This window comes from Chelonia mydas, chromosome 10 (assembly GCF_015237465.2).
Source record: "Chelonia mydas isolate rCheMyd1 chromosome 10, rCheMyd1.pri.v2, whole genome shotgun sequence".
Lineage (NCBI taxonomy): Eukaryota > Metazoa > Chordata > Testudines > Cheloniidae > Chelonia > Chelonia mydas.
Window position 1 is genome coordinate 49,396,509 of NC_051250.2, and position 18,738 is coordinate 49,415,246.

Sequence of the window (18,738 nt, forward strand, 5' to 3'; positions counted from 1 at the left end):
GGACAATAGGAAAATAAACTGAAATAGTGATTTATGTTAACTTAGGAACCTCACTAAATGAAGTTAATGTGACATCCTATGACATCTTATGTTTGAACATGGATCTCCAGCGTTTACTGATTTCATCCCTATACATATGTGTAATGAAAAAAAAAAAGACTGCTAATTCTGTGCTACATAACTATGCAGCAGATTACAGAGGGAAAACTAAACATTTTCTTGATTAAAAAAAAGAGTCCTTATGGATTTGGCCTTCAAAAACTATTGCTGGTCTTCTTGCTGTGACGTAATACCATGCTAATGTAGGTCAGAACCTTGTTGACAAAAGTCACAACATAATTTTATGGATTTACAGCATTTAGAATGAAGGCACGATTCAAGAAGCATTATCCTGAAGAAATCACACAAAAGATGGATGGGGGGGTGGGTAAGGGAAGATGGCATTAATGCCCCCAGACTCCTGGGATTCTTTATACTTACATCTGGGAATGAATATGGTATAAGGTGGTTCCCAAGGCCGCTTTCTAGGATCAAGCATGTAATTCTTAATCATACACCTGCTAAGGTGTAGCTAATTACTTGTATCCTCGTGAAAGAACCAGCAATGTAGACCAGGACTAGCAAGGTACAACTAAGCAATGATGGAAAACAATTTTTCTGGTTTTACAGCTATTGACAAATCATGGAATTGGAAAACTCAACAGCATCTAAGAACTGGATCAAACCCTAGGCAACCCTCCACATATTTCATACAACTCCATACCAGCCAGAGCTTATATCTTTTTTGTTTAAACAAAAGAAGTGACCAGATTCAGAATAACTTCTAAACTAGCGACCACATCTTCAGTACAAATATTTACTGTTCAGTATCTTCTTTTACATTAAGTACAAATATTTTGGAATCCATTTTCCCTCCTCTACTTATATTTATAAATAAACTAATGATGCACTTAATAGAAATAATGAGCAGAGAAAGGCATCTAAGACACGACCTGCACCCGGGGCAATTACAAAAAGGGTAATGCCCACACACCTTACTACTTATATACACCCTCTATAGGGAATCAAGAGTATGCCTGTTGTATTGAGGGCAGTGCACTGCCATATATACTAATATAGAAATCCACAGTCCACCTATTATTTGTATGGTGGGTGCTATGCTGACACGTCTTACCTCCAGAACCCCAGTGCACATCTATTAACATCCTGATCAACATCCTATAAAGTAAACAGGGAAAGATTAAGAATGAGCTCTCAAAACTAGATACTCTCATAAAAGACAACCTTCCACACAAAATTCCTCGTGGCTGGACTTTACAAAAACTAGACAAGCCATTTACAACACACAGTTTGCTTCTCTACAAAGGAAAAAGGACACTAAACTATCTAAACTAATACATGCCACAAGAGGCCACAACAGTGGTTCCCTTAACCCACCCAACAATATTGTTAATCTATCCAGCTATATTCTGAGCCCAGCAGAAGAATCTGTTGTATCTCAGGGCCTCTCCTTCTGCCCCTCCACCCCCACAAACATGATACAGTTCTGTGGTGACCTAGAATCCTACTTTCGATGTCTCCGACTCAAGGAATATTTCCAACACACCTCTGAACAGCACACTAACCCACAGAGACCTTCCTACCAACACTACAAAAAGAAGGATTCTGGGTGGACTCCTCCTGAAGGTCAAAACAACAGACTCGACTTAGACATAGAGTGCTTCCGCCGACGTGCACGGCCTGAAATTGTAGAAAAGCAGCATCACTTGCCCCATAACCTCAGCCGTGCAGAACACAATGCCATCCACAGCCTCAGAAACAACTCTGACATCATAATCAAAAAGGCTGACAAAGGAGGTGCTGTCGCCATCATGAATAGGTCGGAATATGAACGAGAGGCTGTTAGGCAGCTCTCCAACACCACATTCTACAGGCCATTACCCTCTGATCCCACTGAGGGTTACCAAAAGAAACTACACCATCTGCTCAAGAAACTCCCTGAAAAAGCACAAGAACAAATTTGCACAGACACACCCCTAGAACCCTGACCAGGGGTATTCTATCTGCTACCCAACATCCATAAACCTGGAAATCCTGGATGCCCCATCATCTCAGGCATTGGCACCCTGACAGCAGGATTGTCTGGCTATGTAGACTCTCTCCTCAGGCTCTACGCTACCAGCACTCTAGCTATCTTCAAGACACCACTGACTTCCTGAGGAAACTACAGTCCATTGGTGATCTTCCAGAAAACACCATCCTGGTCACTATGGATGCAGAAGCCCTCTACGCCAACATTCCACACAAAGATGGACTACAAGCCATCAGGAACAGTATCCCTGATAATGTTATGGTAAACCTGGTGGCTGAATATTGTGACTTTGTCCTCACCCACAACTATTTCACATTTGGGGACAATGTATACCTTCAAGTCAGTGACACTGCTATGGGTACCCGCATGGCCCCACAGTATGCCAACATTTTTATGGCTGACTTAGAACAACACTTCCTCAGCTCTCGTCCCCTAACGCCCCTACTCTACCTGCACTACATTGATGACATCTTCAACATCTGGACCCCTGGAAAAGAAACCCTTGAGGAATTCCACCATGATTTCAACAATTTCCATCCCACCATCAACCTCAGTCTGGACTAGTCCACACAAGAGATCCACTTCCTGGACACTACAGTGCTAATAAGCGATGGTCATATCAACACCATCCTATACCGGAAACCTACTAACTGCTATTCCTACCTATATGCCTCCAGCTTTCATCCAGACCACACCACATGATCCATTGTCTATGGCCAAGCTCTAAGATACAACAGCATTTGCTCCAACCCCTCAGACAGAGACAAACACCTGCAAGATCTCTATCAAGCGTTCTTACAACTACAATAACCTCCTGCTGAAGTGAAGAAACAGACTGACAGAGCCAGAAGAGTACCCAGAAGCCACTTACTACAGGACAGGCCCAACAAAGAAAGTAACAGAATGCCACTAGCCGTTGCCTTCAGCCCCCAGCTAAAACCTCTCCAGCGCATCATCAAAGATCTACAACCTATCCTGAAGGACGATCCCTCACTCTCACAGATCTTGGGAGACAGGCCAGTCCTCGCATACAGACAGCCTCACAACCTGAAGCAAATACTCACCAGCAACCACACACCACACAATAGAACCACTAACCCAGGAACCTATCCCTGCAACAAAGCCCGTTGCCAACTCTGTCCACACATCTATTTAAGGGACACCATCATAGGACCTAATCACATCAGCCACACTATCAGAGGCTCGTTCTCTTGCACATCTACCAATGTGATATATGCCATCATGTGCCAGCAACGGCCCTCTGCCATGTACATTAGCCAAACCGGACAGTCTCTATGCAAAAGTATCAATGGACACAAATCAGATGTCAAGAATTATAACATTCAAAACCCAGTCGGAGAACACTTCAACCTCCCTGGACACTCAATTACAGATGTAAAAGTGGCAATTATTCAACAAAAAAACTTCAAAAACAGACTCCAACAAGAAACAGCAGAACTGGAATTAATCTTCAAACTGGACACCATTAAATCAGGCTTGAATAAAGACTGGGAGTGGATGAGTCATTACACTAACTAAAAACTATTTCCCCATGCTAATTTTCCCCCTACTGTTACTCACACCTTCTTGTCAACTGTTTGAAATGGGCCATCCTGATTATCACTACAAAAGTTTTTTTTTCTCCTGCTGATTGGTCTCGTTAAGAGTTGATATGGCAACTCCCATTTTTTCATGTCATCTATCTATCTATCTATCTATCTATCTTCCTACTGTATTTTCCACTGCATGCATCTGATGAAGTGGGCTTTAGCCCACGAAAGCCTATGCTCAGATAAATTTGTTAGTCTCTAAGGTGCCACAAGCACTCCTCGTTCTATCCACTGAAAGGAGAGGATGGACTGACACGTAACCTGCTTTAGGAACTCCTCAGCAGACCAGTTTTATATATTTATCTTGGGGACAGGGAAGACTGGCAGATCACAATGCAGCTTGCTATAGGAACTCCACAGAAATCCCAATATGTAGGGAAGGCAGTACTCTGCCATGCACCATGCCATTGGGTGCCCACAGCCTGTTCATGGATGGATGTTTGAAGGATGACCTGTCCTGCTCCAGCACATAGCAATTTACAGGCTGTAAAATGAAGGGGGTTGGGAAAGAGAAACATTCTGCTCTAGAGCCTGCTTTATGAGGAGGGGTGGGGGGAAATTCCCTGACATAGAAGATCATATAGGATCATAAGATCATGCCCTGCCATGAGGATCCCACAGACTATTATATGTGAAATGCCCTCCTCCCTGCCACAGGGACTTCACAGCCCTGGTCTATGGGGGATGCCCTGCTCCCAGCCACACATCCCTGTTATATGGGGGATGCCCTGCTCCCTGCCATAGGGACTTCACAGGCCTGGTCTATGGGGGATGCACTGCTCCCAGCCATACAACCCCAATCAGCTCCGTCATATGGGGGATGCCCTGCTGCCTGCCACAGGGACCTGCACAGCCCCGTTATATGGGGGATGCTCTGCTTCCAGCCATACAGCCCAATCAGCCCTATTATATGGGGATGCCCTACTCCCTGCTATACAGACATGTTATATGAGGGATGCCTTGCTTCCTTCCACACAGACCCGCACAGCCTCATTATATTGGGGATACCTTGCTCCCTGGCAGAAAGACCCGCACAACTCTGTTATATGTGGGATACCCTACTCCCAGCCATACAGCCCCGATCAGCCTGGTTATATGTGGGATGCCCTGATCCCTGTCATGCAGACCTGCTATACAGACCCGTTACATGGGGATGCCCTTTTCCCTTAGATACAGACCCGCACAGCCCCATTTTATGGGGGATGCCCTGCTCCTGCCATACAGACCTGCACAGTCCCGTTATATGGGGGATGCCCTGCTCTCTCCACAGGGACCTGCAGAGTCCCATTATATGGGGGATGCCCTGTTCCCTGCCATCCAGACCCGTTATGTCCTGCTCCCTGCCACACAGACCCGCACAGCTCCGTTATATGAGGGGCTTCCTGCCATACAGATCCACACAGTCCGTTATATGGGGGATGCCCTGCTCTCTCCACAGGGATCTGCACAGCCCCATTATATAGGGGATGCCCTGCTACCTGCTACAGGAACCCGCACAGTCCCATTATATGGGGGATGCCCTGCTCCCTGCCATACAGACCTGCACAGCCCCTTTATATGCGGGATGCCCTGCTCTCTGACCCACGCAGCCCGCTGTCTGGGGGATGCCCTGCTCTGGCAGAGGCCGGAGGTGTTTTGCAGGGCTATGTGGTACATTACGGAGGGGGGTCCCCAGCGCCTCCCACTGCGGGTGGGACTGGGCACGTGTGCAAACCCTGCCCTGAGGGAGTGCTGGGGGGGCGGGGCCGGGAGACACATACCTGATGCCCGGAATCCTGACATCCCGCTCCGCTCTGCAGCAGCAGCAGCAGCAGCTCCCGGGATCAGGCTGGCGCGCGCTCTCAAGAGATCGGGGTTCCAACGCGCGCGCACTCTGGCTCGCTGTGGCGCGTGCACGTGCCCTGTCCTAGTGCTCGCTCGCTCTCTGGCGCGCTCCCTTTCTTCTGGGTCGCCTAGGAAACAACTGGCTGTGACAGCTCAGTTCGGCTCGGGGCGCACGCTCAGCGTCACGTGGGGCATGCAGGCCCAATGGAGATGACTGACTGCGTAAGGCTCGTAGTACTACGGTAGGGGGGAAGGGAGGGAGGAAGGAGCCCCTGTCTCGGGAGGGGGACCCTTGAGGAAAGGCCTCACCACCCTAGGATGGGGCAACGGAGGGGCGCCTGAGGGGAGCGGGCTCCTGAAGTAGGACTCCACCCTTTGCTGAGGGCTAGGGGTGGCTCCCGAGAGACGCTCTCGTCGCCTTAGGGGGGAGGGGAGGAGGAGCCACTGCGGACAGACCCCCCCCCCCCGCCCCCACACCGCCCTAGATTGGGGGAGAGGAGGAACTGTTGAGGAGCGACCCCCCCGCCCTAGATTGGGGGAGGGAAGGAGCTATTAAGACCTCGTCCTCCTACATTGGGGAGGGGAGCGCTATGGAGGAGAGACCCTCCCCCTCTTGCCCTGCATTGGGGGAGGGGAGGAGCTATTGAGGTGGGAGCCCCAACCTAGAGCGGGGCGGGGAGTCACTCATGAGGAGCATCCTATCCCTGAAACGGGGCCCTGCCCTGAGGTGTTGTTCTGAAGTGGGGGCAGGAAGGACAGATCTGTACTAACCTGACAACCCACTTGGATTTGTTGCTCCCAACGAGGTTGGCTGTTAGTGCACGGTAAGGTGCAAAGTTGCCTTATTTGGTTTTCCCCACATGAGGATGGAGGCACCTCTGTGGCTTCCTGGTGCTATTTGCTACCACATCTTTAATATGCAGGGGAAGATGTGAGGCATCACCATCCTGAATTTGCCCCAAGCAGCACCACAGCAAAATACCAAACTGCTCACCACGTCATGGTCTTTCTTGAGTCGCGTATTTCAAGAATAGGGATGTAAGGTTGCACTCGAGAGAAAAATCAGGACCATTTGGCAAATTCTGGAATTATAGGAAACCTGTGTCCAATTGCCAGGGATAAAGAGGCCCTAGCTCATTGTATTCCAGTTTAATGCAAAGTCCATCATGGTCAGGATGGCATGTTGCCACTAAAACCTCTTGTCCCCTGAGGCTGTGATGCTTGGATTAACCATCTTCTTCTGCGGGCTCATCTTTTCTGTGCACTTAGACCAAGATGGAGCATTGCATGTTGGGATTTGTCTTTTCAGCAGGCTATGTCATTCAAGTCAGTATAGTGTTTTGGATCTTGGGAGCCATCATCTCTGCAGACTGAGGTGGATGATTATGAAGACAAATGTTTGCATTCTGAACCCCAGAATTTTCATAGGCTGCATTTCTAGATTAAAAATGGATGCTAGAATCATTGCATGTTTGGACTTGTATTTATATAGGAATTGTACCATCACACTAAAGATGAAGATTGCAACAGTTGACACTGTCTATGCAAATTAAATGTAGCCCTGGGGCTCCTGGCATGTTGCTATTGTAGTCCTCAATTGAGCAATGTTTGTGCGCTGCTAGTATAGTGCCAAGACTCCACTAATTTTGCTTTTACAATAAAGGTTTCTTTCCCCCCCCCACACACACTTACTAAAGTTTTGCTTGCTTACATGTACACCAGAACAATTACATAATCACAAAGAGAGTGAGCAGCTGCAAGATTCCGTGAGGCAGACTAGAGATTACATTGATTCAGCAGATTGTCCTATCTGAGAAAGATTACACCAATAGAGTAAATAATACTCATTTATTGGGGTAAGTGCCGGTCAAGTAGAACAAATTAATACAAAATTAAATGCAAAAAATAAACAACAAAATAAGGTTAAGAGCCTGTTTTAAACTGACAAAATGCAGGGAATTAAGACTAAAAGTCAGTTTTTAACACTTCTCTCCCACAAGAGGTTTCTAGACAATTATTTTGTGTCTGGATTGTGCTTAGTTTATAAAAACTAGTTACTTGAAGCACCCAGTGACCACATTTTAAAATTAAAGTTTTACAACATATTTTGAAGTATCTCAGAAGTGATATGGACCTATTATTCTATCAAATAACCACTGGCGAAATTGGTAATTAATATACCAATTTCTAATAAGAATGGTCTTGAGCTGTGAGGTTTGGATCTGAATCTCAACTTTACCAAAAATTTGAGAGAGAGGTATAACTGGGAATCTGGTAGGGGAATATCTATAACTCTGAGTTATGAATATAAAAAGTAATACCACATTGCGAACCTTAACATTTTATTACACTTAAACTGCTTTTTAAAAATACACTTTTAAACAAAAGTGTGTTTGGGGATAAGGCTCTATGAGAGTGAGATCTGGGATTATTGTAGAGGAGAAATTAAATGTATGAGCACACAGTGTGACTTGTGGGGGTTTTGGGGTGTGTATTTATACCAGTTTCTCATCTAAAACTGATTAACTAATAATTCCCCTTGCATAGTCCCAGGACTTGAATCTGCTTGTGGAGCGCTACATGAAATACCAGAAATTGCATATCCCTTTATGTACCTGACAGATTTGCAGCAGCCTCACCTCACACGTGTAGCTGCTCTGAGTACCAGAGTCTTCAGACAGATAAGTCAGGAAAAGTTTAATACCTATTAGAGCTGTGCTTGAAGCTTCATTACCCACCAGCTGCTTATATATCCATGTATGAAATGGGTCTATATGGGGCAAACTTTATGAGCACAATATAGTCCAAGTACTTAGAGGAGTAAACAATGTTTGTACATGGGCCTCTTTGGGATACAGTTAAATGGGAATTCTCTGTATACTGTACATGTGATTTTATACATCTGCCAGCTAACTCAAAGATTAAAATACAAAACCAAGCATTTAAATAATGGGACAAATTCTGTTCTCATTTACACTTGTGCAACCCGTCTGAGCTCAGTGGAGTTGCAAAGTGTAATTTAAGGCAGAATTTAGTCCACTATGTGTGCATTTGATACTCTGAGGGAACACAAGTTCATTACTTACCTATTGTAATTTTTCACTGGTGGCAGATAGAATGCATAATATTCCTAGGCAGTCCTCTTGTATTTTGTGGGGGTTTAATTTATGGTAGATGCGCAAAGTATAGGAAGGGTGCCTATAAATATTTTTATAAATTTGAAGTTGTGCTGAGCTATATGTAATTAACCATTATATAGGATTAACTAGGATGAAAAAAAGAGGGACAAATATCTGACACTGTACAACTGGGGTTTCTGAATATACGAATGAACAGTTGGATGCAAACTCCTAATAAAATGTTAGGAATGGAAGATTTTCCTTAAATTTGCTGTAAAGTCAAAATTTGATCTGTGACCACCATGTCATGATAAATGTTGGTGTTAGTAGTATAGCCTTTAATTAAACGGATGATAATAAATAGAATATTATCATTTCTGTAGAGCCTTAAGATCTCTATAAGCAGGTCAGGTTCATAGCCTATTTTGAATGACGTGTACCCACTATATATATAGTCCAAACTTACTATTTTTCTGGGGTTTGGCTGTGTTGGCAACTTATATAACAAGCATACTTACATAACAGAAATCTCCGGCTAAGTTTTCTCCCCAAGCTTTGCTGTCCCTTGGCTTTCCTTGCAGGATTTCCTGTGCGCCACACTTTTCTCTATATTCCAGAGAAAACACCTCATATCTTAGTGGCAGCTAACGAAATCCAAATGCCAGAGTGATACAGCAATAATTAATCTGCATTTTTATGCAGGGTTTTAGCACTGGAGCTTACTGTTGCTCAACTTCTAAGCCCTGCATGCCTGTGCAGGGTCTTAGAAACTGTCATTATGTTACAATCTGAATGGCCCCCAACCACACAGTCTCTAATGTTCCAGAGAACAGGAAATATGACAAACTTTACAAGCTAGAATCCCACCCAGGTTCTTTGGTTATGTTCACAGTATCAAAGAAAATGGATTTTGGAAGAGGGCATTTTCTTTTCTGGTCCTTATTTTAATAACTACTAATTACAAGCAGTTATGGTTTGTTATACCCTTTGAACGACAATATCCCCATTTCTGGAAAATATCCCTGAGAGTAAGGCCTTGTCTATACTATCACAGTAAGTCAACCTAAGTTACACTACTCCAGTTACGTGAATAATGTAACTGGAGTCACCATAGCTTAGGTAAACTTACTGTGGTGTCTACACTATGTTGTGTCAATAGGAGACGCTCTCCCATCAACTTCCCTTACTCTTCTCGGAGTGGTGGATTACTGGAGAGCGCTCTCCCATCGATTTTGCGTGTCTTCACTGACCCACTAAATCGACATCCGCTGCATCGATTGCAGCAGTGCTGAGCTACTGGTAAGTGTAGACAAGCCGTAAGTAGTAAGACATTTGTGAGGTTTAAGAAGATCAGTAGTTTGGAAGATACCTTTTGTGAGCCTTTCATGACATTTCAGGCTTGATGACTAGGTCCTTGGTAAGGACCATCATTGTTTGCTGGTGCTCTTGGTGATAAAATTCAGTTACCAGATTAACAGCTATGGCACTGACATTGAGTCAGTCTTTGTATAAGTAGCTCTCTTGCTGATATCCAAGGTCAGTCCTTCCACTGTTTCTTTAAGGAATTTCCATGTCAAGCACAGTTTGGATCTAATCGTTCTAGGATTGCCAGAGATATCTCTTTTGTATCCATTGGATTCTACTGTAGCTACAGTGAAACCACAGTTTTGCTGGAGGACATAGAACTAATTTTAATTTCAGCTCCTAACTGTGTAAATGTTTACAGGCATGGCAGGATGTAGCTTTGTTCAGAGTTTATCAAATGGGACAGTGCCCTTCAGTTTCAGGTCATGCTAAAACTTTCCATTCCTCTTCAGAAATCCTATTAATTATACACTACTATTGGATGAGGTCCAATATCTTCTGGAAATGGAGACCAAAACATAGGTGCTGGTGCCGTGGCCTTATTGCAACTCTAGAAACTACAATCCTTGTTCTAAATTCTCAAGATTGATTTGGGCCCTCAACCTTCAAGAAGCATAATTCCTCATCTTAATAAGTCAGAAGCACAGGAAATATCTCAGGTTAAATGTTTTCTACTTAATACTATAAGGTTCAGAGAAGGAATTTTATATTTGTTCTTATAACTTGTTTCAAGGGGTTGTAAAGTTTTGATTAGATGCCCCTTTTTATTTTTGTATAATGTAAATAAATAAAAGAGTATTAAATAAAATGTGTCAAAGTCAGTCTTAGTGACATTCAGGTTCCAATATTTTGAAAGGCTTCCCAGAATTTGAGGAAGGTATTAGCTTGTCTCTCACAACAAAAGTATCTAGATTCATAGAGTCATAGAATCATAGAATATCAGGGTTGGAAGGGACCTCAGGAGGTCATCTAGTCCAACCCCCTGCTCAAAGCAGGACCAATCCCCGACTAAATCATCCCAGTCAGGGCTTTGTCAAGCCTGACCTTAAAAACTTCTAGGGAAGAAGATTCCACCACCTCCCTAGGTAACGCATTCCAGTGTTTCATCACCCTCATAGTGAAAAAGTTTTTCCTAATATCCAACCTAAATCTCCCCCAGTGCAACTTGAGACCATTACTCCTTGTTCTGCTACCACTGAGAACAGTCTAGAGCCATCCTCTTTGGAACCCCCGTTCAGGTAGTTGAAAGCAGCTATCAAATCCCCCCTCATTCTTCTCTTCTGAAGACTAAACATCCCCAGTTTCCTCAGCCTCTCCTCATAAGTCATGTGTTCCAGTCCCCTAATCATTTTTGCTGCCCTCCGCTGGACTCTTTCCAATTTTTCCACATCCTTCTTGTAGCGTGGGGCCCAAAACTGGACACAGTACTCCAGATGAGGCCTCACCAATGTCGAATAGAGGGGAACGATCACGTCCCTCGATCTGCTGGCAATGCCCCTACTTATACATCCCAAAATGCCATTGATCTTCTTGGCAACAAGGGCACACTGTTGACTCATATCCAACTTCTCGTCCACTGTAACCCCTAGGTCCTTTTCTGCAGAACTGCTGCCTAGCCATTCGGTCCCTAGTCTGTAGCGGTGCATGGGATTCTTCCGTCCTAAGTGCAGGACTCTGCACTTGTCCTTGTTGAACCTCATCAGATTTCTTTTGGCCCAATCCTCCAATTTGACTAGGTCCCTCTGTATCCTATCCCTACCCTCCAGCGTATCTACCACTCCTCCCAGTTTCGTGTCATCTGCAAACTTGCTGAGGGTGCAATCCACACCATCCTCCAGATCATTTATGAAGATATTGAACAAAACCGGCCCCAGGACTGACCCCTGGGGCACTCCACTTGATACCGGCTGCCAACTAGACATGGAGCCATTGATCACTACCCGTTGAGCCCGACAATCTAGCCAGCTTTCTATCCACCTTATAGTCCATTCATCCAGCCCATACTTCTTTAACTTGCTGGCAAGAATACTGTGGGAGACCGTGTCAAAAGCTTTGCTAAAGTCAAGGAACAACACGTCCACTGCTTTCCCTTCATCCACAGAGCCAGTTATCTCATCACAGAAGGCAATTAGATTAGTCAGGCATGACTTGCCCTTGGTGAATCCATGCTGACTGTTCCTGATCACTTTCCTCTCCTCTAAGTGCTTCAGAATTGATTCCTTGAGAACCTGCTCGATGATTTTTCCAGGGACTGAGGTGAGGCTGACTGGCCTGTAGTTCCTAGGATCCTCCTTCTTCCCTTTTTTAAAGATGGGCACTACATTAGCCTTTTTCCAGTCATCTGGGACCTCCCCCGATCGCCATGAGTTTTCAAAGATAATGGCCAATGGCTCTGCAATCACATCCGCCAACTCCTTTAGCACTCTCGGATGCAATGCATCCGGCCCCATGGACTTGTGCTCGTCCAGCTTTTCTAAATAGTCCCAAACCACTTCTTTCTCCACAGAGGGCTGGTCACCTTCTCCCCATGCTGTGCTGCCTAGTGCAGTAGTCCGGGAGCTGACCTTGTTCGTGAAGACAGAGGCAAAAAAAGCATTGAGTACATTAGCTTTTTCCACATCCTCTGTCACTAGGTTGCTTCCCTCATTCAGTAAGGGGCCCACACTTTCCTTGACTTTCTTCTTGTTGCTAACATACCTGAAGAAACCCTTCTTGTTACTCTTAACATCTCTTGCTAGCTGCAACTCCAGGTGTGATTTGGCCTTCCTGATTTCACTCCTGCAAGCCCGAGCAATATTTTTATACTCATCCCTGGTCATTTGTTCAATCTTCCACTTCTTGTAAGCTTCTTTTTTGTATTTAAGAGCAGCAAGGATTTCACTGTTAAGCCAAGCTGGTCGCCTGCCATATTTACTATTTTTTCTACACATTGGGATGGTTTGTCTCTGTAACCTCAATAAAGATTCTTTAAAATACAGCCAGCTCTCCTGGACTCCTTTCCCCCTCATGTTATTCTTCCAGGGGATCTTGCCCATCAGTTCCCTGAGGGAGTTAAAGTCTGCTTTTCTGAAGTCCAGGATCTGTATTCTGCTGCTCTCCTTTCTTCCTTGTGTTAGGATCCTGAACTCGACCATTTCATGGTCACTGCCTCCCAGGTTCCCATCCACTTTTGCTTCCCCTACTAATTCTTCCCGGTTTGTGAGCAGCAGGTCAAGAAGAGCTCTGCCCCTAGCAGGTTATTTAGATTCAATTTTTTAGATGCATTGATTCCCATCTCAAAGACTAGATTTCGAAGTAGTTGCCCTGTGAGGTACTACCCAGAAAATCTGTATTACAAGTAAAAATGTTGGGGTTGAAGGCCATCTAACTTGCCTTTTGTGCTTTTCTTTTTCTTATTAGAAGGAAGATTAGACTGGCGGAGATGTTGGGGCGGGGTTTCATCTTCCTCTGCAGCATGGGGCACAGCTCACTGGCTGGTTTGAACTACAATAAATGGTGGATTCTATGTTGCTGGAAGTTTTTGAATCAAGATTTGAGGATTTCAGTAACTCAGCTGGAGGTTATGGGCCTATTAGAGGAGTGGGTGGGTGAGGTTCCATAGCCTGCAATGTGCAGGAAGTCAGACTAGATGATCGTGATGGTCCCATCTGACCTTGGTGTCTGTGAGACTCATCTGATCACTTTTTTTACTTTTCTTCCCAGTATAAAGGCAACCAGGGGGACCTGATCAAGAAGGTTCCCCTTTCTTGTATATAGATTGGTTCCCTAATGGTGCAACATCTAGAGGATCTTGTTGTGTCGGGGACTTAGCTGTTGCTTGTCCTTTCTCCTGGATGTTAAGGCATTCAGTGGTGGTCTGCTGATGGTCCTTCCACCGTAAAAGTCAAGAATTCAGTTTTGGGACAGGTACAAGCAACACAGGTTTATGCAGTAGTATCACCATCTGCGAGCAAAGGAGATCATTGAGGCACAATCACTAGGTCTATTCAAGACTAAAGTAGATTTAATGGTTGGGCCCTAATCCAGCAAATTACTCCATGTGGGCCATTGTCTGCAAGCACATTGAGCTGTACTGAGATCTGTGTGTGTGTGAGAGAGAGAGATCAGCAAAATAAAACAGTGGTTAGATACAGAATGAAGATAAGTGCATTGAAAATTTCTTTAGAAGAACAAGTTTAGAGTAAAAATCTTTATGAAAAGTAGTTACTATGCATGCATTGCAGTCACTTGTAAACATAGTATGCCTGCCACTTACTTTTTAAAAACATAAATGACACATTACCAGTTACCAGTATGAAAATGTCTACTTTAAAAATTTAGCCATTGTTCTTAGTTACAGGAATGCAAAATCAATAGTTATAAAATGTCTGTTGTGTTTTGTCAACTTGGCAGAGGCATGAACTGAAGTTTTTCATATTTCCACCTGCAAAAATACTGCCAGGCCAAAATAACTTCTTCAACCCAAAAGATATTTGCATTCCCACACGCCCTCACGTAGATACTCAAACATTTCTGACATGAAGGCTAGCTTGTTTATTATAACCTACAAAACCTCATACCTGTTATATGACTAAAATGTATTTGTACTCACATGGATCATCTTCAGTGCCTTCTGGTTCACCTTTAATTGTGGGATTCATTTCTTCTGTCTTTGTTGTAACCCTAGACTTAATCCAGATCAAAAGTTATTGCTCTGTCAGAAACAAAAGCACATGTATAAACTGCCACATCTGTCAGATTGTCTTGGTAGCTGTCTTTAACACTCAGTGCTAGGTCTTTCTATTTAGGACAGTTCATCTTTGACTATTGTGTCTATGTTCTTCACTAGCTCTTCATTTGTGGATTATGTTTTTCTTAGTTCTTTCTTAGTTCTTTTTTGGGTAGAATAGTGGCTTCTCTTTGGGCCAGTGGGCCAGGCACAGTGCCTATCGATATGGGCAATATATGAATAAGATATTCTTTTCATATTCCACTCTAGCAGTGATGTAATCATTTGCTCCACAGTAGCAGCTGAGAATTGTGATAGGGCAGAGAAACGTGTTTCTCAAAATTCAAAACCAACAAGTCATCGATCCACTGCCAAATTATTTTAATTTCACCAAAAGCATGTCAGATGCTGGATCCTATCTACAAATTGTTGCAATACAAATCAGTCAGGTATCTGCATGGCACAGGTCCATTTGCTGAATTATTTCAGCAATACTCCAAACATTTAGCTGCTCCTCTGCACTTTTGCCGTGTCAGTTCCATGTGCCTGTAACATCCCCAATATGATTTCTTTGGCAACATTTTCCTTTTATTTGATTTACAATTCAATGTCACTGATATTGGATCCAGCCAAATGTAACTTTATAACTTGCTGGTTCCCTCTTCCACCAAATATAGCTGACATATGAAGAAGGAGAAGGGATGGGGAATGAAAAATACCCCATCAGGCCCTCGTTCTTCTGTAAAGACTACATTCACGGTTGGTAGTGCAACTGAGAAGAAGGCTGGATTATGGCTTTCAGACATAGCCTCATGGCAGGCAGTTCTCAATGGCATTTGTGCACATGGTAGGCACTTTGCCTCTGGAAGTGCTGGGGGAAAGCACAAAATCATTGTTTAATCCTATTGCAGACAAGTCTATGCTACCCCACGCCACCCTCTCTCTGCTGTCCAATGCTCAGGGTTTTGTGATTTTTCTAGCCATCTGCAATTTAGGCGGTGCAAGTCTGAGCACCGCAGTGCCTAAGTCCCTCTGTGAATCTAGCCCTTAGTGCTTATGCTTCTTATTTGTCTAAGGAACATATTACTAGTCTGAGGACTTGATTTTCAAAAACTCTCATACACCATCTTGCATGTAATTTGCATAAGTAATCGCCAGCATTCTGCACACAAATCAGTTATTTGCGTGCATGAATAACTGGATACCTGCATGTGCAATGCCTACTTTAAACACGCCGTTGTGGTAACTGCTCACACAAAATAGGCCAGCAAATATGTATACTTAACTGTACATTTTCATTTTTGAAAATGAAATCCTGAAAGTCACAAAAATCTCTATCAATAAGGGACTAGCTGAGAGAAGCATTTTGTTACATAATATTGGAAATAATCTTTCTATTTAGAAATGACAGGACCCACATTGCTAGATGGTATCACTTTACTTGGTATCTCGATAGAGAAAATTTCAGACACATATTCATGTATTCAACCCTAAATAGACACAATCTAGACAGGATTCTACCTCAATCAATTCTATTCTGATGCTTTTTCTGTATCTTATCATGATACCAGTTCTGAAGACAATAATTGTTTGACAGACTACAGCACATAGATTAAAAAATTCTAATGTCAGCAGAACATAATATGATACTTATATTTTTGCCTCTTCTATTACCTGAAGGTTCCATTTGATATGTCTTTAATGTCAGCTATATTATTTGGAATTCTATAATCCATGAAATTTAATTAGATCTGTTAATAACAATAGCCTCAATTCCACAAAGCATGTAAACAAATACTTAATTTTAGGCATGTGAGTAGTCCCATTTAAGTGAATGGGACTTAAGCATGTGCATAAAAGCTTTGCAGAACTGCAGAATAGAGCTTGTGAGGTATATATTCAATGTATATATTCTCTTATGCAGAAGCACAAGGCCCGAAACAGAGTGGAAAGCTGGGTTTCTGCTTCATGGTGGGTGATCATTTCTGTGGGTGGGCCCACACACACCTGTGCACTCTGCAACTGTTCTCTGCTCTGCAGTACAGGGTGGATTTGGGGCTATGGTTTGCGAACAGCCAGTGAGTTTCTGCACAGGTTGGATCCATGAAACTGCATAACAGAGAAGCAGTGGGTTTTGTCCAGTGCTCGTTCACCCTACAGTGGTGACTGAAGCCCATATATGAGAGTGGCTCTTTCTGTGATTGAAGGTTGGGAGGAGCCCTTTGCTCAGAGCACTATGATCCGTCTCTAAATGATCTTGTTTGCATTACCCCCTGCACGCTTACTAACAATTAATCTTTTATACTACTAATTTCCGGTGTACTTGAGCTTAAATTTATATTTTTAAATTATTAAATTGCCAGCTATTCTATACATCTGGGACTTGCTTCATCCCAAGAGGAAGGGAAATTGGAGGACTTGCATGTGCAAGCAGATTTTAAAAAAGGAATTAAATTAGCTGCAAAACCACATATATTCCCTATTTTTATGGTGCTTTGCTCACCACACACTTTTTAAAAATAATTTCCACAAAAGTCCCTAAAGATGATAGATAAATTACTGAAATAGTTTTTCAGGTATGAGTTTTCAAATACTTGCTGTTATTTTTATTATGGCAGTATCTAGAGGCACCACTCAGAATTGGGGCCACACCATGCTATGTATTCATAGATTTTTAAGGCCAGAACATACTATTAGATCATCTAGTCTGACCTCCTGTAGAATTTCACCGTGTTGTCCTTGTATTTAGTCCAATCACCTGTTTGTATATTGTGAAAACACAAAGTAAATGATGGTTCCTTTTCCCAAAAATGTATTATCTATTTAAAAGAAGACTCAAGTGATTGTAAAAATCAAGTTGAAGGAAGGAAGTGAGACAAGAGAAACATTAATACATAAACTCAGGTTCTTAGGCCAGATATATGCACAGCTAGCTGGTTTTGAAGAGGCTAAGTTTAAACAGTAAATTTAAGATATACAAAAAGATACAATATTGTAAGTCCTCTACTGTCCATTCAATTACCAGTTATAAATTGGCAGTTTTCTATAGGCATTACAGTAAAAGAGGTCTCAAAGTATTTGAAAGTGGGCAGATTTGTGGCCTAAATGAAAATGAGTGCAGGGGACTGGACTAGCTGACCTCCCGAGGTCCCTTCCAGTCTTATGATTCTATTGTGTTCTGTGCATAAGAAGCAGCATGGAGGAAACCATGGAGGTGCCTGTGAAAGAAATGAGCAATGGAAGCTGGCAATGTTGTAGAGTGGAAAGGACAGGAAGAATGTGATAACATATAAGAATGGATAAGTTGGGCAGAGCTAAATTGTGAAAGAACTTAAAGGTGAGAACCAGAACCTGTATCTGATGTGGTGCAGAAGAGAGAGCCAGTGGTGAGACTTGGAGGTCTTTTTACAAAAGTTAAGGAATATGCAAAAACGATACATAGAACTAACTACCCATAAAGAAGATCTTATAGGCCACGGCAACAGCTAGGAAAGCCTCTGCAGCCATATTGCCCTCCCAGTGAGCCATATCATTTCTGCTTCTGTCAGCAGAAGGTTCAGACATCCAACAATTCCCAGCTGCAGGAACTGAGAGAAAGTGAGATGCTTCTGGAAAGGTGCCACTCTTTCTGTACAGAATCCCCACTGTAAGTTTCATGATCTTAGTGCAGGAAGGGGATCAAGGAGGGGGTGTGGCTGAAAAAGTATTATTGTTCCCTCTTCCTTCACCAATAAAAAACCTGAAGAACCTTCACGGAAAGAACCCCTAGGCTGCTTTTATCTACATGAGCTATACCTCAGCATAGAACAGCCCCCAAAATTGAAGAGCTGACAATGGTTATCCTTTGGCTTCCCCTTTGACTCATGCTAAGGTGTTCTTTCCTAGAGCCGAGTAATTAATGAAGTCTCAAATGTTTTGTGATGGTGTATTTTTGTATATACAGCTTGGTTTATGTTTTTACTATAGTTTTCTCAAAACTTTTTTAAGGGGGGGAAGGCTTGACTCTACTTGTATATGTAT

The 18,738-nt window shown here is 43.2% G+C and overlaps 2 protein-coding genes across 7 annotated transcripts in view; one reads left to right on the top strand and one right to left on the bottom strand.

Annotated features, from left to right (window-relative positions):
- The window catches only part of TMEM266 (transmembrane protein 266), a 122,096-nt gene extending 116,515 nt beyond the window's left edge, over window positions 1–5,581 (bottom strand). The window contains exon 1 of one of the 2 annotated variants that reach the window (XM_043523914.1): window positions 5,463–5,581. The gene's annotated coding sequence lies outside the window, so the exon portion shown is untranslated. The remainder of the gene's footprint in view (window positions 1–5,462) is intronic. The other variant, XM_043523913.1, reaches the window with a different exon arrangement.
- Window positions 5,582–5,608: 27 nt separating this feature from the next.
- NRG4 (neuregulin 4) overlaps window positions 5,609–18,738 on the top strand; it is a 63,235-nt gene continuing 50,105 nt past the window's right edge. For 2 of the 5 annotated variants that reach the window (XM_027830518.3, XM_037910480.2), the window contains exon 1: window positions 5,609–5,748. The gene's annotated coding sequence lies outside the window, so the exon portion shown is untranslated. Of the gene's footprint in view, window positions 5,769–18,269; window positions 18,365–18,738 lie in introns of all 5 variants that reach the window. The other 3 variants (XM_043523918.1, XM_037910481.2, XM_043523917.1) reach the window with 2 other exon arrangements.